Source organism: Salvelinus alpinus, chromosome 9 (genome assembly GCF_045679555.1).
Source record: "Salvelinus alpinus chromosome 9, SLU_Salpinus.1, whole genome shotgun sequence".
Classification (NCBI taxonomy): domain Eukaryota; kingdom Metazoa; phylum Chordata; class Actinopteri; order Salmoniformes; family Salmonidae; genus Salvelinus; species Salvelinus alpinus.
Genome location: NC_092094.1, coordinates 73058813 through 73085231, shown reverse-complemented (window position 1 = coordinate 73085231; position 26419 = coordinate 73058813). Strand labels below are relative to the sequence as shown.

The following is a 26419-nucleotide window of genomic DNA, read 5'->3' as shown; positions in this document are numbered from 1 at the left end:
ACAGAGAATAAACAGCTTACTAAGGTCAGGGCGTGACAGTTTAACACTTTTTTGGTTACTACATGATTCCATATGTGTTATTTCATAGTTTTGATGTCTTCACTATCATTCTAATAATTTTGTGAATACTGGCCAGAAATATCCAAAACCCTAGTTAGTATACACTCACATTCACTTTCTAGATTATAATGCTGCAATATGTTGTCAGTAAATTCTAACTCCCTTAACAATTGACTACAATTAAAATATATAGGTTTGAGGTTAAGGACACTTCACACAGAGACAAAAATAACATTGAAACATAGAACTTACTGAGGAAAAGATCACCCTCCCAGCCATAATCACTCCTGATTGATAGGTAACGTCCTCAACATCTCACTTCCAATCAGCCAATGACAAAAAAAATGTATCACCAGTGGCAATATCCCTGCTTAAAATATTTAATTAGTGTGTAATTCCTTTCTCTTTTTGAAATGAGACCAAAGAAGTATGATGCGAAACCGTAATGCGATATTAATTTAGAGTCACTCCAGATAGACATTTATTTTATTAGAATTTTTTCTTCTGATATGCGATGCAGTAGAAGTTATTACAGAGCCCCGATGTAGATATGGTTATTACAGCTATTTGTGTGGGTAGCCAGTGTTTCATTTCCTCCTTTGTATTTCGTTTTCTCATTAGAATCCCAATCCCCATCCGTAAATTGTCTAAATTTGTTTGAATAAGTTATCGCGGTCGTTAATGCAATGGAAGAGGGCACACCAAAGGGAAAATGTGCAAGGGAATACACACAAACATACACACCTTATCTGATTACTGTGTGTGGGGGAGAGTGGGATAAGTTGAGCTAAAGGGTTAGTTGAGCCATCCATGGTTTCTCGGAAACCATACACAAAATGAATCATGTGACCAAATATTAAGGAAGAGGTAATCCTTTGTCACGCCCTGACCATAGAAAGCTTTTATTTTCTATGGTAGAGTAGGTCAGGGCGTGACTGGGGGGCTGTTCTAGTTTATATTTTCTATGTGGGGTTCTATGTTTGATTTTCTATGTTGGTGATTTGTATGATTCCAATTAGAGGCAGCTGGTTATCGTTGTCTCTAATTGGGGATCATACTTAAGTAGCAGTTTTCCCACCTGTGGGTCATGGGATATTGTTTAGGTTTAGTTGCCTGTTAGCACTACATTGTCGTCACGGTTCGTTTAGTCTTTATTTGTTTTGTATTTGCTTAAGTTTCCCTTTACGTACGCTGCGCCTTGGTCCGACCATCATTATTACGAACATTGTGACATCCTTTCATGGAGTCTGTGAAGGAAGAAACCACATTGAAAAAGTAGTAAGCAAGTTAGGTCCAAAAAACAGATTTTCATAAAGGCAAATTAACTTATTGTGTTAGAGGTTTCATGATGCTTGTGGTCTCTATCTCTATAAGCTACAATAGGAGGTCCTAAACTTGGCATGAAAGTACATCCTTGTAGCTGTGTGGGGTAATATAGTCAAAATGTTTTCCTTGGGATAAGTTGAGCCAATGGCCACCATACCCTATACAAATTATGATTACATTTAGTCAGTTTTATGCATAATTCGCATTGTATTTTTTCAATGTGTCATGCATATCAGGTTTTTTTTAAATGTTACAGAGCAGACGTCATCATGCCCTGTGTATACAAAAGCAAAACGAGCAGGGGTCTTGAGGTTCTTGAGAGAGCAGCCAAGGAAGTGAAGAAGTACATTCGAGCACCAGCAAAAGATACAAAAATATACTGAAGAGGTACATTGAAAAAAAAGAAAACAAACATGTGCCTGTGTGAAAGCGAGTCTATGATAATATAGCAGAGTTTCATGCGGGCTTAATTGTCTCAAATGAAGAGAACTTGCTGGTACAACGAAAAAACATCCCTATCCCAGACAACTTGTTAAGGTAAGTGATACTCAGAGAAATGTGTATCTGAACATAGGCATACATTTGATTTATACAATAAAATACACCCCCATTCCATTAATTATACATTTACCTACCATCACCCACAGGACACCACCGGTGATGGTGTCACAGGACACCATCACCCACTTACCCCATGGTGGCTCAACTTACCCTATCCCTACTCTCAACTTACCCCATACCTTGGGAAAGTTGTGCCAGGAGACCACTTTTTTTTAGGACAAGCTATGTTTTCAAAACTGTTATGTTTAAACAAATTCTGATTATTTCCAGGGATACACAACATCCTGAAATAAATGCATATACAGTTGAAGTTGGAAGTTTACATACACCTTAGCCAAATAATAGTAGATAATAATAGTATCTTGTATTTCTTTCCACACATTCCCAGTGGGTCAGAAGGTTACATACACTCAATTAGTACTTGGTAGCATTGCCTTTAAATTGTTTAACTTGGGTCAGACGTTTCAGGTAGCCTTCCACAAGCTTCCCACAATAAGTTGGGTGAATTTTGGCCCATTCCTCCTGACAGAGCTGGTGTAACTGAGTCAGGTTTGTAGGCCTCTTTGCTCGCACACGCTTTTTCAGTTCTGCCCATACATTTTCTATAGGATTGAGGTCAGGGCTTTGTAATGGCCACTCCAATACCTTGCCTTTGTTGTCCTTAAGCCATTTTGCCACAACTTTGGAAGTATGCTTGGGGTCATTGTCCATTTGGAACACCCATTTGCGACCAAGCTTTAACTTCCTGACTGATGTCTTGAGATGTTGCGTCAATATATCCACATAATTTTCCTTCGTCATGAAGCCATCTATTTTGTGAAGTGCACCAGTCCCTCCTGCAGCAAAGCACCCCCACAACATGATGCTGCCACCCCCATGCTTCACGGTTGGGATGGTGTTCTTGCAAGCATCTCCTTTTTCATCCGAACATAACAATGGTCATTATGGCCAAACTGTTATATTTCTGTTTCGTCAGACCAGAGGACATTTCTCCAAAAAGTATGATCTTTGTCCCCATGTGCAGTTCCAAACCGTAGTCTGGCTTTTTATGGCGGTTTTTGAGCAGTGACTTCTTCCTTGCTGAGCGGCCTTTCAGGTTATGTCGATATAGGACTCATTTACCTGTGGATATAGATACTTTTGTACCCGTCTCCTCCAGCATCTTAACAAGGTCCTTTGCTGTTGTTCTGGGATTGATTTGCACTTTTCGCACCAAAGAACATTCATGTCTAGGAGACAGAACCCGTCTCCTTCCTGAGCGGTATGATAGCTCCGTGATCCCATGGTGTTTACACTTGCGTACTATTGTTTGTACAGATGAACGTGTTACCTTCAGGCGTTTGGAAATTGCTCCCAAGGATGAACCAGACTTGTGGAGGTCTACAATTCATTTTCTGAGGTTTTGGCTGATTTCTTTTGAGTTTCCCATGATGTCAAGCAAAGAGGCAGTGAGTTTGAAGGTAGGCCTTGAAATACATCCACAGGTACACCTCCAATGGACTCAAATGATATCACTTAGCCTATCAGAAGCTTCTAAAGCCATGACATCCTTTTGGGGAATTTTCCAAGCTGTTTAAATGTACAGTATGTAAACTTATGACCCACTGGATTCGTGATACAGTGAATGATAAGTGAAATAATCTGTCTGTAAACAATTGTTGGAAAAATGACTTGTCATGCACAATGTAGATGTCCTAATCGACTTGCCAAAACTATAGTTTGTTAACAAGACATTTGTGGAGTGGTTGAAAAACGAGTTTTAATGACTCCAACCTAAGTGTATGTAAACTTCTGACTTCAACTGTATGTATATTTCCCTTGATGTAGTGATGCTGAATGTAATATACAGCTCAACTTACCCCACTCTCCCCTAGGCCTATATACAGTGGGGAGAACAAGTATTTGATACACTGCCGATTTTGCAGGTTTTCCTACTTACAAAGCATGTAGAGGTCTGTAATTTTTATCATAGGTACACTTCAACTGTGAGAGACATAATCTAAAACAAATATCCAGAAAATCACATTGTATGATTTTTAAGTCATTAATTTGCATTTTATTGCATGAAATAAGTATTTGATACATCAGAAAAGCAGAACTTAATATTTGGTACAGAAACCTTTGTTTGCAATTACAGAGATCATACATTTCCTGTAGTTCTTGACCAGGTTTGCACACACTGCAGCAGGGATTTTGGCCCACTCCTACATACAGACCTTCTCCAGATCCTTCAGGTTTCGGGGCTGTCGCTGGGCAATACGGACTTTCAGCTCCCTCCAAAGATTTTCTATTGGGTTCAGGTCTGGAGACTGGCTAGGCCACTCCAGGACCTTGAGATACTTCTTACGGAGCCACTCCTTAGTTGCCCTGGCTGTGTGTTTCGGGTCGTTGTCATGCTGGAAGACCCAGCCACGACCCATCTTCAATGCTCTTACTGAGGGAAGGAGGTTGTTGGCCAAGATCTTGTAATACATGGCCCCATCCATCCTCCCCTCAATACGGTGCAGTCGTCCTGTCCCCTTTGCAGAAAAGCATTCCCAAAGAATGATGTTTCTACCTCCATGCTTCACGGTTGGGATGGTGTTCTTGGGGTTGTACTCATCCTTCTTCTTCCTCCAAACACGGCGAGTGGAGTTTAGACCAAAAAGCTCTATTTTTGTCTCATCAGACCACATGACCTTCTCCCATTCCTCCTCTGGATCATCCAGATGGTCATTGGCAAACTTCAGACGGGCCTGGACATGCGCTGGCTAGAGCAGGGGGACCTTGCGTGCGCTGCAGGATTTTAATCCATGACGGCGTAGTGTGTTACTAATGGTTTTCTTTGAGACTGTGGTCCCAGCTCTCTTCAGGTCATTGACCAGGTCCTGCCGTGTAGTTCTGGGCTGATCCCTCACCTTCCTCATGATCATTGATGCCCCACGAGGTGAGATCTTGCATGGAGCCCCAGACCGAGGGTGACTGACCGTCATCTTGAACTTCTTCCATTTTCTAATAATTGCGCCAACAGTTGTTGCCTTCTCACCAAGCTGCTTGCCTATTGTCCTGTAGCCCATCCCAGCCTTGTGCAGGTCTACAATTTTATCCCTGATGTCCTTACACAGCTCTCTGGTCTTGGCCATTGTGGAGAGGTTGGAGTCTGTTTGATTGCGTGTGTGGACAGGTGTCTTTTATACAGGTAACGAGTTCAAACAGGTGCAGTTAATACAGGTAATGAGTGGAGAACAGGAGGGCTTCTTAAAGAAAAACTAACAGGTCTGTGAGAGCCGAAATTCTTACTGGTTGGTAGGTGATCAAATACTTATGTCATGCAATAAAATGCAAATTAATTACTTAAAAATCATACAATATGATTTTCTGGATTTTTGTTTTAGATTCCGTCTCTCACAGTTGAAGTGTAACTATGATAAAAATTACAGACCTCTACATGCTTTGTAAGTAGGAAAACCTGCAAAATCGGCAGTGTATCAAATACTTGTTCTCCCCACTGTAAGTAAACTTGATCATAACATGAAGCAGCCATGACGCAGCAGTGTGAAAATCACACACAAACAATGTGCTCAGTGTTCATGTGAACATGAAATACATTTATTGGTCGTTAACAAGGACATTGCAGCTTGAAATTAGTTTTAAGATGTGCTAATGACCAAATCAAAAGCATGGCTTATTTATTATGGAATACTCATTGTAATCTTGCACAACCAAAATATGTGCTTCTGGGTGTATTTTCATGAGTGTTCAATCTAAAACATTTGGCTCAATTATGTTAAGTTGGTCCAAGGTGAAAAAAAGCGGGTGGCCTATCATTTAATTGAATCTCTCTAATTTACTTGGTATTCAACTTTTGAGTTGTACAAGCTCCCAATTTAGACGAAGTGGTCAAAATTTGACAAATTAAATATGAGGATTTGATTTCTAACATTGCAGAACCAATTTTATTTTTGATCTTAAGTTTACAATTTTAATTTAGAAAATAAAAATAACATTATTAGCACCCCGTAGCTAGTACTTGGTTGCACAGCATTTGCCCAAGAACTGCCAATAAATGCTTCTTGTAGCCATCATGAGCTTGCTGCACCTTTCTACTGGTAATTTGTCCCACTCTTCAGCAGCAAATTGCTAAAATTCTTCCATTTTTGAGGGGTGCCTCCACCAACTGATGTTTTCAGCTCACGCCATAGGTTATGGATGTGATTCAGTTCTGGACTTGTAACTGGCCACTCCAGAACAGTTCATAGTTTATTTTTGAACTATTACAGGGTGATTTTTATGTGTGGGGTGTTGTCCTGCTGGAAGACCCACAACCGTATTATCATTGTAGAACCTCCCACATAACTGATTGTAGGGAGCTTGTTATTTAATTTGAACGCTTCATTTGGTCATTGGTAAGCATAGGAAAGCCCCACTGCTGAAGGAGACATAAGAAAGCCTGATTGAGCTTCTCACAAATCCACCCAAAAAATTGCCTGAATCCTGGAGATAATGTTCTGTGGACCAACGAAACAAAATGTTAGTTTTTTGGCAATACAGCACTGTGTTTCCTGGCGACCAAATTAATAATACAATTTTTAAAACACAATCAAAGATGGAGGTTTGATAATGCTGTGGGATTGCTTTGCTGCCTCAGTTACTGGGGGGCCTTGAATATGCACAAGGCAATGTGAAATCAGAAGATGATTAGCTATTTTGTAGTCCAATGTTAAACTCAGTGTCCAAAACCTGGGTTTCCATTGAATGTTATGGGTCTTCCAGCAGGACAATGACCACAAACACATCAAAAAGCTCTCAGGAATGGCTAATAAAGAAGAGATGCTGGACTGTTCTGGAGTGGCCAATGAAGAGTCCAGATCTGAAGCACATCCAAAACCTATGGCAAAATCTGAAAACAGCAGTTGGTGGATGGCACCCCTCAAATATTGATGAATTGGAGCAGTTTGCTGCTTAAAAGTAGGCAAAATTGTCAGTAGAAAGGTGCAGCAAGCTCATTGATGGCTACACTAAGAGTTTGTCCACATAATAAGCCTTTATCTTGGCCAAAGGCTGTGCAACCATCTACGGGGAGCCAATAATTTTGTCCATGCCATTTGTCTTCATTTTCTAATATTAAAATGTTAAATTTAATTTAAAAATAATAATAGTTTATGCAGTGTTAAATCCAATGACAAGGTGTTTAAGTTTTTTATATGTCTACTTATTTTAGAAGAAATAGGGAATTATTTAAGAAAAGTGCAAAAGGTGTGAATATATTTATCCACAACTGTATATTTGAATATTTGGAAGAATTTGTCAATGCTGGTGACAATTCTTCATATGATTATGTCATATTCATTTTTGATGTACAATTGATATTGGAATAACTGTCATGAAATAATGTGGCCTCCAAAGCTGTCACATTAAGACCAATAGGAGTTCTAATTGGATATCACATTAAAACCAATTGGAGAACATTGTGCTCTTTAGATGAATGATCTAAACAATCTTCACAAAAGCCTAATAAAATTATTATGGAAATTTGAATATCTCATAAATATTTCTGCTCTTCATGAGATGTAATTCTAGTTGTGGCACCTATGTTGATTTGTATTTGTTGAAATATACAGTAAATCCATCTTCACCCAGCAAATCATCATAGCTCATATTGGAGAAATGACAGGTATTCTCAGATTGCATTTTTTGGCACTGTGCCAGAAGAGGGATCTACATGGTAGTTGGGTCATCTTGTTGCCTAGTAACAAGCCCCAGATTGACAAAGGAAGACCAATTTAAGGCTACTTTCCCAAGAAATCAATATGACAGGCCTGACGCAATGATGTGAGATTAGCGGTGGGAAAAAAGCCAGTGTGGTTGGCAGGGGTTGTTTCATTACAGTGGAAGAGAAGATTGCATCTGAAACATATTGAAAATAAGCTTCAGCTATAACTACTGTAGCATCTGAAACCTGTCTGTCTCGTATGAGCTTCTGCTAGCCTATATGTCTACGCTAGGGAGTAAGAACAGAACTCAGTGAGCACTGAGGTACTACAGAATCTGATTTGTCTTTCTTCTTTAAGGCTGGAAGACTAACTGTCACCGAAATGGCCCAAGGTAAATAGATACTGTAGAAACCTGTATGGTTGGGAAAGATATGCAACTTTAAGAAGAGAAAATGTAATCAAACTTACCATGCTAAAGTTTTTTCCTTTTCGACTGCTGAAATAAATACAAAATAATTGCTGGTGCCTGCTCAAACTTAAATTGTATATAACTTCTCAAAATTAAAGTAAATAGCATACCCATTGACAGTATAATCTTAGTACTTTCTATATATTAACGTTGATGCAAAAACATAAACACAGTAAAAAGCTATACAAACATGTGTTCCAGTAAGAAACTGGACAACATGTGGGCAACTCCAGCAATATAGATATGATATTTGCACACAAAACCACAATCTAAATGTCTCAGAGGATAGACAAACAAAACATAAATTACACTTTTGATACGTGTTTCTACAGTACTCTTTGGGGGAGCGGAGTTCTAAATATTGGCATGTTGGATAAGTAAATGGATGATTAGATTTTCTGGGAAACTGAACATATTAGCAAAGGTCTGTGAGTTTGTAAGTCTTACGTGGTGGATAGCCATTTCAAAGGAAAATTATCATTTTTAAAAGGTGGTCATCTACATTATTGCTTTGGAGAGAACAAACGACAGAGTTTGAAATAGACATTCAAAACTATATTTTTTCTAAAACATTTGTTATTTGGAAAGTTTTAAAATGTCATTTAAAAAACAATGTCAACAGACACCAAAGTAACATAGAACTAGATAATTACAGGTATCTTGAATATTACATAGGGGCATTTCCATGTAAAAGGACCCATGAGCAACAATTTGAAGTTCATAGGAGCATGTCAAATAGGATGTAAAATTAAAGCTTTTTAAATTAGGCTAAGACATTTTTAAACATTTTCCAATCTAAAAATGAGGAATAAGCAAAGGCTTTGATTTCTGGTCAAATATATGGAAAAGGTATCTTGGAAACATCTACCAAAAAAAGTCTTAATAGCTATAGTAATACATCAAAATACAATATTGTTGAAGTAAAGACGCCTGCCAACTAATATCAACACTCATATTTCGTTTTGGAGAAATTGTTTACCTTCTGTAAGTTTAAGAAACATTGCCTTGTGCCTTTAAATTCCGTGACCAAAAACCCACATACCTTTAAGACATTTTCTAATTTCTCTCCCTCGTGAGGAGGTAGGATAAAGTTCACAGAAGTAACAAGTAAAGGTAGACCTACCAATCAGTTATAGTGTTTTCACTGATATAAAAATTGTTTATGAATTATTAAGTTATTGAAACTTGTAATTCTGTTACCAATTGAATTGGCTACAATAGACATTGAAAAGTAGTCCGCGCTGACCAAATCTGAACCAAACATAGAGGTCTATGTTAAACAAGTTTGTACAGCACAGGAAAGTAAAGAAATTGACTGTATTGTACTGTACTGAACATATCTAGTATACTGTAGTCTACTGTTCTCTACTGTGCTGTGATGTCCAAACTTGTGAACCGTAGACTTCTATGATTGGTTCTGATGTGGTCTGTTCCAGACCAACCAAATGTGGTCTTGTTTGGGGGCCGAGCTCATTAGAATAATAACCCGTGTGTAGAACAATACCCAAATATGCAAAGAAGGATATTGCATACGTCTACATTTTTGTACCTATTCAGGATACATCACCATGAAAAATAATGAAATTAACATCCAAAATGATGCATTTCTGTTTAGTACAGATCAGGGACCCATGATGAAATTCTCTTACCGTAATTCTGTTACCGGGTGTAAATCCACTTATATTTTTGTTCAAAGTCAGTTTCAAAGTTAGTATCATAGTTCACACTGCGTTCTTTCTGCAGACATATTTTAACCTTAATTCAAAGCAGGTATTTAATGGCATCAAAGAAAAGCATGCAATTTCCTACATACTGTACACTGGTCAAATAAAGTCTCCACAACAAAATATATACAATACCTTAAGGATAATTAGGAACGTGGTTTCATTGAAATGGCAAATTTCCATTTTTCTCAGGTTGACCTTCCGCTGGACTTGCCCATGTACATTGATTATTGCAGTAAGCACTAGTGCGTGCCACAGATTTGAATAGGGACCTGTGGAGATAAAGGAAACAACAAGGGCGGATAATGAGGAAACAGCAGTGGTAAACCCAAGATGAAATACACAATCGATGTCTTTGAGGAGGATCAACGGCAGCTTTGACAGGCCAGGAAGAGAGGGAAAGAGAGGGAGAGAGAGAGAGGGGGAGAGCTGTCCCCGTCCCATCTCCCAGCAGGGGCTATGTAATTGGACGCCTGTATGGCTGGACTGTGGGAGCTGTGATGGGCAGGAATTTGGATCCTGAGAAAGCTGGGCCCTGTGGAGGGGGTGGATGGGGGGGAGTGAGGAGGAAGGGGGGAAGGAATGCACCGTCTCTCTCCCAGGTCAATGGGAATGAAGGAGAGGATCACTGTGACTCACGCTGACTCCTCTGTCATCGCATGTCCTTCGCAGTGAAAAAGGTATGGAGAGATGGGGGGGGGGGGGCTGTCTTCAGTGGTGACAACAGGATGGATAATGTGTCCAGACTTTCTAATAACATACGGTGGAAGAGAACATAGAGAAGGGGGGGGTTGTGTGAGGAAACAGTTAGCCGTGAATATTCGTGGCAGTCAGTTGGTGTAACAGTGTGAGTATTGAAGTTCACTTCATCATGTTTGAGAATTTTCAATATATAGTTTTCAGTATTTTTCTTAATAATTTTATGGACAGTGATAGTCAGAATGTAGAGGGGAGACAGAGAGAAAGGGCTGAGATGGGATTCGTACCCACGTCGGCGCCTTCGCCAGGGGCATGGTCCGGAGTGCTAACGACTATGCCAGACTCCAGGAACTAATATATGCCATTTAGCTGACCCTTTTATTCAAAGTGATTTACAGTCATGGGTGCATACATTTTTACGTATGGGTGGTCCAGAGAATTAGGAATAGTAGTTTGAAATAATTTCACTCTTCGAATAATATCATACATTTTTGTTGTATATCCGGATATTCGAAATACATGTTGTTTTTTAAACATAATTTTTTTTACCTGCGCGAGGGAGAGAGGCTGGTGCTCTATTGCTGCACCTGCGGAGGGGCCGGTGTGTGTGAGATGGGAGCTATGGAGCAGACAGAGGGAGAGAGAGAAACGCAGTAGCCAAAGCAACTCGGCTACAGCCATGACTAGTTAACTTGTAGCAGCCACATTATTTATCATCCCATATAACAGTGCTTGTCTTATAGCTAGCTAAGCTAATTGAGGCTACATGCTACGCTTTCTCTCCAACCCCATTCAGATAAAACAACAGCTAATGTCATTTAATTCCATCTTGCATGAGTGAACTTTTACTCCACTTGCTACACATTAGCCTCTTTACAGCTTTGATTGGCCAACATAAACAACAAGCTACACATGTCAATGTTACTGGCAGGCTACTGGTCTTTTTATGGAGTGCATGTAATAAAAACTTTGTTGAAAAGTTTTATTAAAAAAATAATTTGAAATGTAATTTTATGTAACAATGTCACATGGATATTTTAATTTAACTTTCCAGGGTTAAGATATGCCTATAATTTCTAACACTAAAGTATTTTTGGATATTTGACTAACCATGCACATCTCCACTGGGAATCAAACCCACAACCCTGGCAGTGCAAGCGCCATGCTCTACCAACTGCGCTACAGAAGACTACTACCAAGGCAATTTTCAAGGAAAATTCTTACAATTCTAGGAGTCCTGCAATTTGGTTTGCTGGAAGGTTGAACTTTCAAAGAGTGACTGTTCATGTCAAGGGTAACATGGGTGGTTATCAGTCATTTCCTCATGTTGAGTTTACTGGTTAGCTGTTAATTGTTGACCATGGTAATGTTTCCAAAAACATGCAGTTTGTTGCTGTATTTGCTCTGAGATCTTTCAGGAAAATGTGGTGGTCAGAAACTAAATCAATACTTTCTCAATTCGGTTATCTATGAGTAAAAAAAGACATGAAACCAAAATAAAACATAACCAGACAAGTTCTGGAAGCCTAACCATCAAAGAGTCGGCTTATTGTTAGTCGAATGGAGTAAAGAACAGGACTCTCAGACCAACATGGACATCCTGTACTGAACTACTTGTACATTACCAAACATAAATAATGGACAGGTTGAGACATTGGTCAGGCGAACCCACTGCAATACCACTCAGTGTCACTCAACTCGCCCTGGCTCTTATATCAATTACATAATCTATCCATTGATTAGCCCCTTGTACCAATGAGAGAGACTGCAGTGCAGTCAGACTGTGAAATGAACTCTCTATCTCTCGCTCGCTCTCTCTCTCTCTCTCTCTCTCGTTCTCTCTCTCTAATGATGAGGTAATCAGGCTAATCGGATCTCTCTGCTTATTCATTCGCCAGGCTCACGATTGGTGGCGAAAGGTAATATCGCCTGTCATTTCCCTATGTCTGCAAAGTAGTCTGCCCCAGACTGATGTCTCTGTGTCCGAGCTCTGTGGATTAGGCCACTGGGCCAGGTGATGTAACTCACCTCTCTGTGGGCTTCAGGTCAACGGGGAGATGGGCCCCGGTGGTTATTACGACTCTAAGGAGAACACAAGGGTAACGCCAGGGTCATGGAGGGTCACTGTTGTTAGGCAGAGCGCACTCGGTTCAGAGACTGGATTGGTTATTATTGCCAGATGTATTGTCAGAGCGAAGGCAAGACTTACGCATTCTCAGTACCTGGTCAAAGATCTCAGTTGTAGACATCAGAAAGAGAGAATGTCTTTAGCTGTAATATTCCTCAGAAATTGTTCTTTATACTCAAATGATAATGTTACACCTGTCCATTCCCTTTAGAAAATAGCAAAATATAACTTTTCATAGAAACAATAAAACTATTCAGTCATTTGTTGATTTGGGCATTCTTTCTTCATGAATATTATTCATATAGAGCACATTACAGCATCTAATCTCTCTATAGCAGACTGACTGGAAAATGGACTTCCCTGCTTGTTTCGCTTGGCATTCATTGAGGACAGTACTGTACACGCTAAACACCCTCCCTGAAACTAGAAAAATAGGCACACTGAAGAATAGAGTGACTCAAGCTTAGCTGGCATTCGGCTTTGTCTGAAATATCTGCAAACAGACTGCTTCCTGACAGAGTTACATCAGAACTGGCACCAGCCAGGCAGTGCGAGAGAGCCATTAATCAGCACTATTTTTCCAGTGTAGAGAAGCAGGGGAGTTCACATATCAGTTGATAGGCCACTTACAGAATCTTACAGCGACTTACATGCCCATTGCAATGCCTAGCATGTGAAGATGATAACAGCAAACATTGTATATTAAGCCTTCTTGACCATGATTTCATCTTTAATTCAGCTAATGGGTGGATTTGATATCAGGACACTGTGTGTGGGTTAAATTTCATGACTCACTCCTATACTATGTGAAGTGATTCAACAGCTATGATGGCCCATACCAAAGCCGTGCTTGTTGTTCCGAAAGGCTATGGAAATGAATGGGATTCACCAAAGCACACAAACAGGCCACGCTCTGTTTTATCTACACGAATCAAGTGTATGTAGATGTAGGAATGCAGCAACCGCGTGACTGTTGGCCACTCAACGTGACGGCTGCATAGACACCCAGTCTTTAGGGGGCTTCCCTTGTCCTGATAGCGGCCATTATTCTGTGGCAAATTGCTTAATGCGAGGCATTGAAAGCGAGGTGACAAGGAGAAACGCAAGGAATGAATCTTCTGCTTGTAATCTGAGCCTGGGATGTCTCACGCTCGGGGAGTGTTAGAACCGACACAGCATGGGATGAATTCCGCCATTTTCTCCCCTGGTTAGTGACAGAGGCCTTCTTTCTAGTGGGCCCAGAGGGAGAGGAGTGGATGGGAGGAAGGGAAGAGGAACCCAGGGAGGAGAGCACAAAGAGGGAGGGAGGACTGACTAGGAGCTGTTGATAAACTTTCAGAATAGTTCTCTGTTGGGTTACGATTCTGTGGGCCCGTTATATGTGATGGGGGAGAAAAGAAACAGAACACTAAGGGCAAAGGATTGAAGGGTTTCATTGCTTAATCAGAAGCAGCTGAGTGAGAGACGCTGGTTGGGAACAAGTGCTGTTTCACTCAGAGGAAAGACCCTGACTTATGATGAGGTTCTGTAAGGCTGACTGGTATGGGTGAAACTAAATTAACACCACTGAACGTTGTTGGTGGATGCCTATATAGCTTACGAGGAAACATTCAGCTTGTGATACTGTTTTTCATTTCATTAGTTCAATTGTTCTTTCATTACAGTCATACAAACCAAACCCTCAAAATAAGTTGTTTGTATTAAATGAGTCATCATAAATTATTTTCAATCAAACAGGATTTGGTGTTCTCACATGCCATGAGAATGTGACAGTCCCTAATAATTCCACTTCAGAAAATAATGTTGAAGTAATGACTTATTCTAATTACGACGGGTGAGGAGTGTTACATATTCTCTTTTGATAGCAATTCTAATTTGCATATTTTCATTACCCTGGCAAATGAATAATTTAGAGGTCTGTTATAGACATGAATTATTCGACTTTGTACATTGATGGATTTAAAAGGACACCGCGTTCAATTTGTATCTCAATCTACTATGGTGTGTCATGAATAATTAGCAGAATCTCTTCTCTAACGAGCAAAATGGACACAACACAAGCAGTACAGAAGAACTGTATTCAAGGTTGGGCTCTGAAAGTCTTATCTCTCATGAAAAGACTACGCAACATGAGTAGTATCATAACGTCTGTCAAAATACTGTGGGATGCGTTGACTAACGGGCAACAGTTGTTCATGCGCACAGGTTTTTCATCACTGGTTATTTAAAACAAATAAATAATCATATTTAGTGGACGTGCATCTTTGGAAATTCAAAAGGGCAGGACACATCTGGCCCATAGGAGGGGTGGGGGAGGGATTATGGAATCTTTTCTCATATATCTCCCTTAGAACTTAATTGACTATCTGACGCAATTACTACTTGAGATCTTAGTTCTGGGTTTCCGAGATGAATGAGCGTCTGACCCTGCTTGTAACAGTATTCAGCTAAAGTAAAACACTTGCGACTTTCATGTACCAATATTTTGTAATCATTGACTTTATATATTCTTTATATGATGTTATATATTCTTCTGACATATTGACTAAAGAAGTCAACTTGGTATGACTCAGTACAGAGATGAACATTTCCCATCACAACAAAGCAGTTGTAACATACACATTGGTCCTACTCTGATGGTGTGAGTCTCTCTCTCTCTCTCTCTCTCTAGTCTTCATAGGCAGTCAGTTATGTATGAACCTGGTATGAAATGAAATATGATTTATATTGTCCCCCTCCCCACTTGTTCAAAGTAATGAGATTCCATATTTCAGCAGTGTTGACAGAGGGATTGAAAATTAAAAGCACCAGAAAGTAATGCCTTTTTGATGTCGGACTGTGAATAACACAGAGTCTGATTGATTTCAAAACTCCGGTGACAAACAGAAGTATTGCAGTGCTGTACGGGTAGAACAAATATACGGCGCTATATGTCGTCCGTGACTCGATGTGGAACATTTCATCAAATTCACTTTAAAATAACCTTATTCGTATTCATTGCAGAGCATTAGTCTATGGTCGATACTTACAGGAACAATTGTATCCAAACCCAGAAGAGAGTCGATGCATAATGTAGGGTGGGGACCACCTTGAACATGACTGTATAGCCTGGGATTTGATGTCTGGTTAGAAGGTATTTTCTAGACCTAACAAATGTGCATTGCTGGATGTTGTACAACTGCAACATGAGTGACTCTGGACTGACATACAGTTTGTAGATGTACAACAATGTTACAACATTGCCCTTTACCTCTGCAGGAGACTAGAGTCTCCAGCACAGACAAGATGTTCTACCGCTATGATTACATTACACAAACACCTGCTGTCAATTTGTAAAGAGGTGTCTGTTTTAGATGTGAACAGATCGAACATACATGCATGCTCGTAAAAAAAACGCATAACAAATTGTTGTAACACAAAAATGTGTTAAAATAAATATTTGACAGCAAATGTTTGCATCAATGATTCATCAGAAAAGGTGCATAGTCTGCATAGGCTTCACATGCTTCACATGTTTCAGGTCTAAAAGTAATGCTCTATCTGTAGGACATCCGTCATTGAAAGTATGTAATGTTATGAATGTTAATACAACTTGTCACCTAGTGCTGAAAGACAGAATGTTTAAATATGTATGCGACTGCGTGATTGATTATGCCAATACATTTTGTAGAGGTCATATTGATTGGCTATCGAGAAGTATACTCCCCTCTCTTTTAAATCGGACCAAACAGACCTCCCGCCAATAGATATTGACATGACCCCATACATTCATATGGAATATATAATCCGCCATAGAGAATACATTGACATTGACACGTTGGCACGTTGATAGTGTGAAAATTATTGACATGTATATTTCACCTTTTTGAGTGCTATAGGAACGCATCTTCTCTTACCTCCAGATTCATTCAATAAGGGATCTTTCTCTGATTGTGAATAAAAGCAAAGTAATTAATTAATTGATTTCTCGTGTTATTACTTTGCAATACAATTTCCTGTTTAAATGAGGAGGCAGGCAGCTGAAACTCAGTTAGAGGATTTGTCTTATTTTAGAGCTCTGAGACTCATTAGTATAGCAGGTGTGTAACCAGATCATCCATCCCCTGTTGTTCCTGGGCTGCTCCCTACCGTTGGGGGAGCACTTAACGTGCAACACAGAGGTGAGGTTATCCATGCTCTTCATCATCGTGACCCAAAAATATAAATCGCAACATGCAACAATTTCAAAGATTTTACTGAGTTACAGTTCATATAAGGAAATCAGTCAATTGAAATAAATTCATGAGGCCCTAATCTATGGATAAGACTAAATACAGATATGCATCTGTTGGTCACAGATGCCTTTAAAAAAAAGTCAGGGGCGTGGATCAGAAAACCAGTCAGTATCTGGTGCTATGGGATTATAATGATGACAGAACTACATGAGTTTGTATTTTGAGTTTCGTGGTCGCACATTCAGATTCGTGGTTGCAAATACGATTCGCAAATGTGTAATTTAATTTCGCAAGCTTGCATCATGATGTGTGAAAGGTTTAACAACGGTCACAAACTTGAATACATTCAATAAGATTTGCAAAAAAGGTATTTTCAGAATTATTGCAAGTCAGTTTATGGCCATGAATATTCTGCTGTGAATAAAAAAATACACTGCAGCTTTAGTTACGAGGGGAAAACAAAAATATTTGCTACTTGACCATCTGATTGATTGTTTATATAAATGCCATTTAACATTCAATTGAACCTGCTTAGTTGTAACTGCTGGGGGGACAGGTAGCTAGTTAACTCCCACCATCATCACTGCAGTGTAGCTAATGTTAGCTAGGTTTCTAGAAAAAAAAACGATTAACTCTAGCTGTATTTGACTTGTTACTGACTTTTGAACACTTTTTTGTCAAACTTCTTCATTCCACTGCCTGTTTGTTCATTAATAACTTTAAGGATAGGGGGCAGCATTTTTACTTTGCATGAATAGCGTGCCCAGAGTGAACTGCCTACTACTCTGTCCCAGATGCTAATATATGCATATTATTATTACCATTGGATAGAAAACACTCTGACGTTTCTAAAACTGTTTGAATGATGTCTGTGAGTATAACAGAACTCATATGGCAGGCAAAACCTGAAAAAAATTCAGCCAGGAAGTGGGATATCTGAGGTTGGTCGATTTTCAACTCATCGCCTATTGAATTCCCAGTGGGATATGGATCTGTTTGCACTTCCTACGTCTTCCACTAGATGTCAACAGTCTGTAGAACGTTGAATGAAGCTTCTACTGTGATGTGGAGCTGAATAAGAGGGGAATGAGTCAGTGGTCTGGCAGAGAGCCAGGTCCTGGTCACGCGCATTCCACATGATATCGACTTGCATTCCAGTACTTCTATAGACACAAAGGAATTCTCCGGTTGGAACGTTATTGAATATTTATGATAACAACATCCTAAAGATTGATTCTATACTTAGTTTGACAAGTTTGGAACTAGGATTCCTGGGAGTGCATTCTGATGAAGATCATCAAAGGTAAGGGAATATTTATAATGTACTTTCGTATTTCTGTTGACTCCAACATAGCGGAGACATTTTGTTTCTATCTGAGCGCGGTCTCAGATTATTGCATGGTTTGCTTTTTCCGTAAAGTTTTTTTGAAATCTGACACAGCGGTTGCATTAAGAACAAGTGTATCTTTAATTCTATGTAAAACATGTATCTTTCATCAAAGTAAATGATGAGTATTTATGTTATTTGATGTGGCTCTCTGCAATTTCTCTGGATATTTTGGAGGCATTTCTGAACATGGCGCCAATGTAAAATGAGATTTGTGGATATAAATATGCACATTATCGAACCAAACATACATGTATTGTGTAGCATGATGTCCTATGAGTGTCATCTGATGAAGATCATCAAAGGTTAGTGATTAATTTTATCTCTATTTTTGCTTTTTGTGACTCCTATCTTTGGCTGGGAAAATGGCTGTGTGTATTTTGGACTTGGCGGTGATCTAACATAATCATATGTTGTGTTTTCGCTGTAAAGCATTTTTTAAATCGGACACGATGGGTAGATTAACAAGATGTTTATCTTTCATTTGCTGTATTGGACTTGTTAATGTGTGAAAGTTACATATTTCCCCAAAATATTTTTGAATTTCCCGCGCTGCCTTTTCAGCGGAATGTTGTCGAGGAGTTCCGCTAGCGGAACGTGTGTCCTAGAAAGGTTAACTGGTGAATGAATAAGTTTCCAAGAAAAATAGCCCTCTCAATTACACTGCAAATAGACTAGCAAGCTAAAAATAAACTGGTGACAACTGGTGACAATAAGCAAGCTTATTAATATGAAAAACTGTTTACAAAATGATGGCACATTCAAGGTAGTTGGGGTTCTCAGCAACTTGAAGGAGCACGGACATTTAAGCAGTGAGGTTAATTTCTCCCCCCTCTGCTCTTTTCCTCAGGTTGAAGCATATCTCTAACACCCAGACAGATCTAAAGAACTTGGGAACCTCCCAGCCACCAGGAAAATCATCTTGTTCGTGGAGTTTATTCACAAGAATTGAAGAATTGTAGCAAAGCTTATAACTTGGGAAGCTCATTCAATAATACAGACATGGGTGATTTCTGTCCCAGGGGACTAAACTGTGCAAGTTTTAGTTCAATTTAGACCACAATTAGTTGAATGAGGTGTTAGAGAAGTGCTGGAACAAAAACCTGTACACTCCAGTGTAAAGAACCTATGGCTGGCATGACTTCAATTGACTAAATACAGTTACCATTTTCTTTTGTTAATCTATGCAAGTTTGTCATATGATTTCCAGGAGCCTGGTGGAGATGGATACAACATTACTCCAAGGCAGGACATATCCCTGCATCCAGGTTGAGGCCTGCTACCAGCAGGAACATGGAGTACTCCATGTTAGTAAGTCATGCATATTTGTACTCCACTCATATGATGAGTGGAGAAGCCCTGTGCACCATAAACCTGTCTACTCCAGAAGTAACTCCCTGTCAGAGATACTGTGATTATGTAACTTTTATTTAACTAGGCAAGTCAGTTAAGAACAAATTCTTATTTACAATGACGGCTTACACCAGCCAAACCCGGATGACGCTAGACCAATTGTGCGCCGCCCTATGGGAATCCCAATCCAGGCCGGTTGTGATACAGCATGCATTCAAACCAGGGTGTCTGTAGTGATGCCTCAAGCACTGTGATGCAGTGCCTTACACACTACCCAAACCGGACGACCGTGTGCGCCATCGTGCACAAATTGATTTTGTCCCCACACACCAAACGCGATCACGACACGCAGGTTGAAATACCAAAACAAACTCTGAACCAATTATATTAATTTGGGGACAGGTCGAAAAGCATTTAACATTTATGGAAATTTAGCTAGCTAGCTTGCAGTTGCTAGCTAATTTGTCCTATTTAGCTAGCTTGCTGTTGCTACCTATTTTGTTCTGGGATATAAACATTTTGTTGTTATTTTACCTGAAATGCACAAGGTCCTCTACTCCGACAATTACTCCACACAAAACGGCCAACCGAATCGTTTCTAGTCATCTCTCCTTCTTCCAGGCTTTTTCTTCTTTGGTCTTTATACGGCGATTGACATCTAACTTTCATAATATACCACGACAACCAACCAAACTCAGGTAATCTTTCAATCACCCATGTGGGTATAACCAATGAGGAGATGGCACGCAGGTATCTGCTTCTATAAACCAATGAAGAGAGGCAGGACTTGCACCACGTTCAGCATCACAAATAGAACTGGCTTCTATTTTAGCGCTTGGCAACGCAGATGCTCGTTGGCGAGCGCGAGCAGTGTGGGTGCAATGATTGAATAACATGTATGTGCACGCAAAGCAAGCAGTGTGGTTAGCATGTTAGATCACTGCGCCACTCGGGAGCCCAAAACCCTGATTAGATGGTTTTGTAGGAGGCCCTGGGCCAATTGGAGGTCAGGGTAGAGGTTTAGGGTTCAGAGGGTAGTGAGAGCGAAGTTAAACATGAAGATACAACTTTAACCATATAGTAAGGCTACCTTCAAACCAAAATGCATGTCCAATGAGGCTGTTTGGTGGGGGAAAACACTAATACATTTTTTAATTGGTTGATGGATAGTCTTTGCAACTTTTCTGACGACAGCACAACACAAGCCTAGGGTTGTGGTATATGGCCACTACACCATAGCAAAGGGCTGTATCCAGGCACTCCAAATTGTGTTGTGCATAAGAACAGCCCTTACCCGTGGAATATTGACCATATGCTATCAAGGCTCAGGAGAAGACCCAGATGCATACAGTTTCAAAGTAACAAAACTTTATTACAGAAACAGGGTGGCAGGCAAATGACAGGTCAAGGGCAGGCAGAGGTCAGTAATCCAGGGTGGTGTGAAAAGGTACAGAACAGTAGACAGGCTCAGGGTCAGGGCAGGTGGAATGGTCAAAAACCGGGAAAGCTAGAAAACAGGAACTAGAGAAAGACCGGAGCACGGGAAAAAAACACTGGTAGGCTTGACGATACAGTTGAAGTCGGAAGTTTACATACACTTAGGTTGGAGTCATTGAAACTCGTTTTTCAACCACTCCACACATTTCTTGTTAACAAACTATAGGTTTGGCAAGTCGGTTAGGACATCTACTTTGTGCATGTCACAAGAAATTTTTCCAACAATTGTTTACAGACAGATTATTTCACTGTATCACAATTCCAGTGGGTCAGAAGTTTACATACATTAATTAAGTTGAATGTCGCTTTAAACAGCTTGGAAAATTCCAGAAAATTATGTCATTGCTTTAGAAGGTTCTGATAGGCTAATTGACATAATTTGAGTCCATTGGAGGTGTACCTGTGGATGTATTTCAAGGCCTACCTTCAAACTCACTAACTCTTTGCTAGACATCATGGGAAAATAAAACAAAATCATCAAAGACCTCAGAAAAGAAATTGTAGACCTGGTTCATCCTTGGGAGCAATTCCCAAGCGCCTGAAGGTACCACATTCATCTATACAAACAATAGTACCTAAGTATAAACATCATGGGACCACGCAGCCGTCATACCACTCAGGAAGGAGCCGTTCTGTCTCCTAGGGATGAACGTACTTTGGTGCGAAAAGTGCAAATCAATCCGAGAACAGCAGCAAAGGACCTTGTTAAGATGCTGGAGGAAACGGGTACACAAGTATCTATATCCACAGTAAAACGAGTCCTATATCGGCATAACCTGAAAGGCCGCTCAGCAAGGAAGAAGCCACTGCTCCAAAACCGCCATTAAAGAGCCAGACTACGGTCTGCAACTGCATATGGGGACAAAGATCGTATTTTTTGCTTGCAAGCCGAAGAACACCATCCCAACCATGAAGCACGGGGGTGGCAGCATCATGTTGTGGGGGTGCTTTGCTGCAGGAGGGACTGGTGCACTTAGAAAATAGATGGCATCATGAGGATGAAAAATTATGTGGATATATTGAAGCAACATCTCAAGACATCAGTCAGGAAGTTAAAGCTTGGTTGCAAATGGGTCTTCCAAATGGACAATGACCCCAAGCATACTTCCAAAGTTGTGGCAAAATGGCTTAACTTCTTTAGGGCCGTGTAAGTGATATTTCTGTCGCTATTTTTGACTTTCGTGACGCCTCTGCTTGTTTGGAAAATGTTTGTAATGCTTTTGTACGCGGGGCGCTGTCCTCAGATAATCGCATGGTATGCTTTCGCCGTAAAGCCTTTTTGAAATCTGACAAAGCGGCTGGATTAACAAGAAGTTAAGCTTTTAAACGATGTAAGACACTTGTATTTTCATGAATTTTTTACGATTTTGTATTTTGAATTTGGCCCGCTCCGAGAATTGGTCGTTAGGAGAGAGAGAAGTTAAACCGGGTGAAAAGCAGGTTAAAAGCAGGGCCCACCTAGCTTGCCTGGAATTGAGATGCTTGGCCTTGCGGAGATATTCCAGGTTCTTGTGATCCGTCCACACAATGAATGGTTGTTCCACCCCCTCCAACCAGCGCCCCCTCCAACCAGTGTCTCCACTCCTCCAACGCCATCTTCACCGCGATAAGCTCACGATTTCCCACATCGTAATTCCTCTCTGTGGCATTGAGGTGACGGGAGAAGAAGGCACACGGATGTAACTTGAGGTCCAGGGCAGAACGCTGGGACAGCCCCCACTCCGACATCCAAAGCATTGGCCTCCACCTCGAAATGACGGGACGGGTCAGGATGAACCAATATGGGAGCTGTGGGGAAGCGGTGCTTGAGGTTCTGGAATGCCTGGTCCGCAGCTGGGGACCACGTGAACGGAACCTTGGGAGAGGTGAGTGCATACAAGGGGGAAGCCAGGGTGCTGTAACCCCGGATAAAGCGATGATAAAAGTTAAGAAATTCAAAAACATTGCAGCTGCACATGGACGTAGGCTGGGGCAAATCCACCACCACTCTCCCCTTCCCGGGATCCATCTGTACATTCCCTGCAGCGATGATGTAACCAAGGAAGGGGATGGTGGAGTGATGGAATTTGCATTTCTCCGCTTTCACAAAAAGCTGGTTCTCCAGGAGAAGCTAGAGGGCCTGTCGGACGTGGAGCACGTGTTCTTGGGCTGAGTGGGAGAAAACGACAACATCATCGAGGTAGACGAAGACAAACCGGTTCAACATGTTGCGGAGAACGTCATTGACCAGGGATTGGAACACAGCTGGAGCGTTGGTAAGGCCAAATGGCATGACCAGATATTCATAGTGCCGCTGGCCGTGTTGAAGGTAATCTTCCACTCATCCCCTTGCCGTAGTTGCACCAGGTGGTAGGCATTCCGCAAGTCCAACATGGAGAAAACGATGGCCCCCTGGAGCGGCTCGAAGGCTGAGGCGATGAGCGGTAGCGGGTAGCGGTTCTTCACCAGGATGTCGTTGAGGCCCCGGTATTCGATGCATGGGCGGGGGAGGCAGAAGGACGTATACACCCTGCAGCTAGGGCGTCCTCCGTGTAGGTCTCCATAGCATTGTTCTCCGGACCCAACAGAGTACAGTTGTTCCCTGGGTGGTGTGGTGCCTGGGAGAAGGGTGATCCCTCTGTCATAGGGTTGGTGCAGAGTAAGTGAAGTGGCCCGGTCCTCCCGGAGGTCCTGGTACTCCGCGGGAATGGCGGAGAGGTCCGGGGCAACTTCCCACCGGAAGACGTCACGGGGCGCTGCGCTGACTTCAGGCAATGGGCGTGGCAGAACGGGCTATAGCAGATGATGGCACCAGCAGGATTGTATTGCTGGAGCCATGAGAATCCCAATACCACAGGAACCTGAGGAGAGTTAATTAGCATGAATTGGATAGCCTCGCTGTGGTTCCCTGACACTCATAGGTGTGGTGTTGTGGGTGACCCGGCCTATAGAGCTCCCGTCCATAGCTCTAACATCCATGGGAATGGACAGGGGCTGAGTGTGGATGCCCAGCTCCGATGCCAGGGTAGTGTCCATAAAGCTCTCATCGGCCCCAGAGTCGGAGTACCCTGAGAGATTTTGACTGGTTCCCCCACAGCAGGATGGCATGGAAAGGGGTAAGGGGAGTGGAAAAGTTATCCGTATGGCCCACTAGAGTACTCGCTCCTACTGGTGAGCCTGGTCTTTTAGTGGACAGGAGGACACGAAATGACCAGTAGTTCCGCAATACTGGCAACTCTTTGTGTGAAGCCGGTGTAGGCGTTTGGCTGGGGACAGCCTAGCTCTGCCTAGTTGCATCGGCTCAGGAAGGGGTGAATCGGCAGACTTCGGGGACACTCTGGGGAACTCGGGTGGCCTCGGGACCTCTTGGCAGCGGAGACGACGGGGACTTCCGGGATGCCTCGGAGGCGATGTGGAATCCTTGGGCAGGCGAGTGAAATCAGACTTCCTCTCCTTCCTATGTTCCCGTAGCCGTCCATCAATCCGGATGGTCAAGGCAATGAGCGAGTCGAGATTCGTCGGTAGTTCCCAGGCTGCTAGTTCATCCTTAACTTCCTCAGATAATCTGTGCAGGACCGTGACGAACAGCGATTCCGGGTTTCAGGCTCTCTCAGCTGCCAACGTGTGGAAATCCATCGCATAGTCTGCCACACAGTGGGAGTCTTGCCGAAGCTGGAGTAACTTCCGGGCAACCTCTCTCCCGGACAATGGAGAATTAAAAAACCTCTTCACCTCAGCCACAAACTCCTCCAGAGTGAAGCATACGGCCAACTGTTGTTCCCACACGGTCGTAGCCCAGGCGAGAGCCCTCCCGTATATCAGCGTGATGAGGTGAGCGTGATGAGCGTGAGACCTTATCTTCGAGCGGTCCGAGGGGAAGGAGGAGGGCTGCAGTACGATGATAAGAGAATACTGCACGAGAAACGCCCGACAGGTTCCCGACTCTCCAGCGAAGTGTGCCGGGTGAGGTAAGCGGGGTTTTCGGGAAAACGGAGTGGCCGGGGACGCCACGCTGCTAACAGCTGGGTTACTGAGGAGCTGGGAGGTTACCATCGTGGTAGGCTGCCTGACAGACAACCCACGGAACTGCTCCAGTGCAGTCATGGCGTTCAGCCAAGGTCTGGAACCCTTCCATAAGACCACGAAGCAACTCCCCGTGCCTTCCAATGGTGGCTCCTTTGGAGGAGACGGCGTTGCGGAGCTGGTCCGAGTCTGCTGGGTCTGTCATGGCCAGTTCGTACTATCAAGGCTCAGGAGAAGACCCAGATGCATACAGTTTCGAAGTAACAAAACTTTATTACAGAAGGCAGGCAAACGATCAGGTCAAGGGCAGGCAGAGGTCAGTAATCCAGGGTGGTATGACAAGGTACAGAATGGCAGGCAGGCTCAGGGCAGGCAGAATGGTCAAAACTGTGAAAGCTAGAAAACAGGAACTAGAGCAAGACAGGGGCATGGGAAAAACCGCAGGTAGGCTTGACGAAACAAAACTAACTGGCAACAGACAAACAGAGAACACATGGATAAGTACACTGGGGATAATGGGGAAGATGGGTGACACCTGGATGGAGGGTGGAGACAAGCACAAAGACAGGTGAAACAGATCAGGTTGTGACAATATACCACACCCCCTCAGGACTTATTGCTTAATTATCCAGGGCCACTGGTTGGAGTTTTTTTACTGTACTCACTCAAGCTCATGCACTCTCCTCCTTCTAAGTCTCCCGGACTTTTATAAAAACGAACGTGTCCATCCTTCTATTCCCAGGTGAGTCTGATGGGCTATGGAACTCTAGAGCAGCACATCAAAAAACCTGCCACCCTGTTGTCAGCTATCAGAAGACAGTTCCCTGAGGAAGGATGCAACGATCAAGGCTGTAAATGGTCAAATTTGGGGGTTTGACCACCAAATGTAATAAAGTTTGGTATAAACTACTCATGTTCCCTTTTTGGAAGGTTACTACTCTGGTAACTTAAACATCTGACAACATGCAGACTTTCTCCATCAAGACAACATTTAGAGCTTATGATTCAAAAAGGTCTAAATTCAATGCAAGTCTCATATCCAAGGTGAATACATTTTTATTCACGTATATAAGACATCACACAGGTGTGCCAACTAAAATATATATCCCAGACAAGACTGAAGAATAGGACAAATAGGTTGTGTTTAGACAGGCAGCCAAGTCTGATCTTTTCTTCACTTATTGGTATTTTGACCAATCAGAACAGGTCTGAAAAAGAGTTAATGTAAAAAAAAAAAATATGTGATTGGTCAAAAGATCAGAATTGGGCTGCCAGTCTACATAGCCAGGGACAAGTGAATACAAGT

The 26419-nt window shown here is 41.8% G+C and overlaps 1 long non-coding RNA gene across 1 annotated transcript; it reads left to right on the top strand.

Annotated features, from left to right (window-relative positions):
• Nucleotides 1-1147: 1147 nt before the first annotated feature.
• Nucleotides 1148-26022, top strand: LOC139530595 (uncharacterized). The gene is made up of 4 exons (XR_011666076.1): nucleotides 1148-1338; nucleotides 1643-1773; nucleotides 19472-19572; nucleotides 25856-26022. It is a non-coding gene; the product is annotated as an uncharacterized lncRNA (long non-coding RNA).
• The last annotated feature ends 397 nt before the right edge of the window (nucleotides 26023-26419 follow it).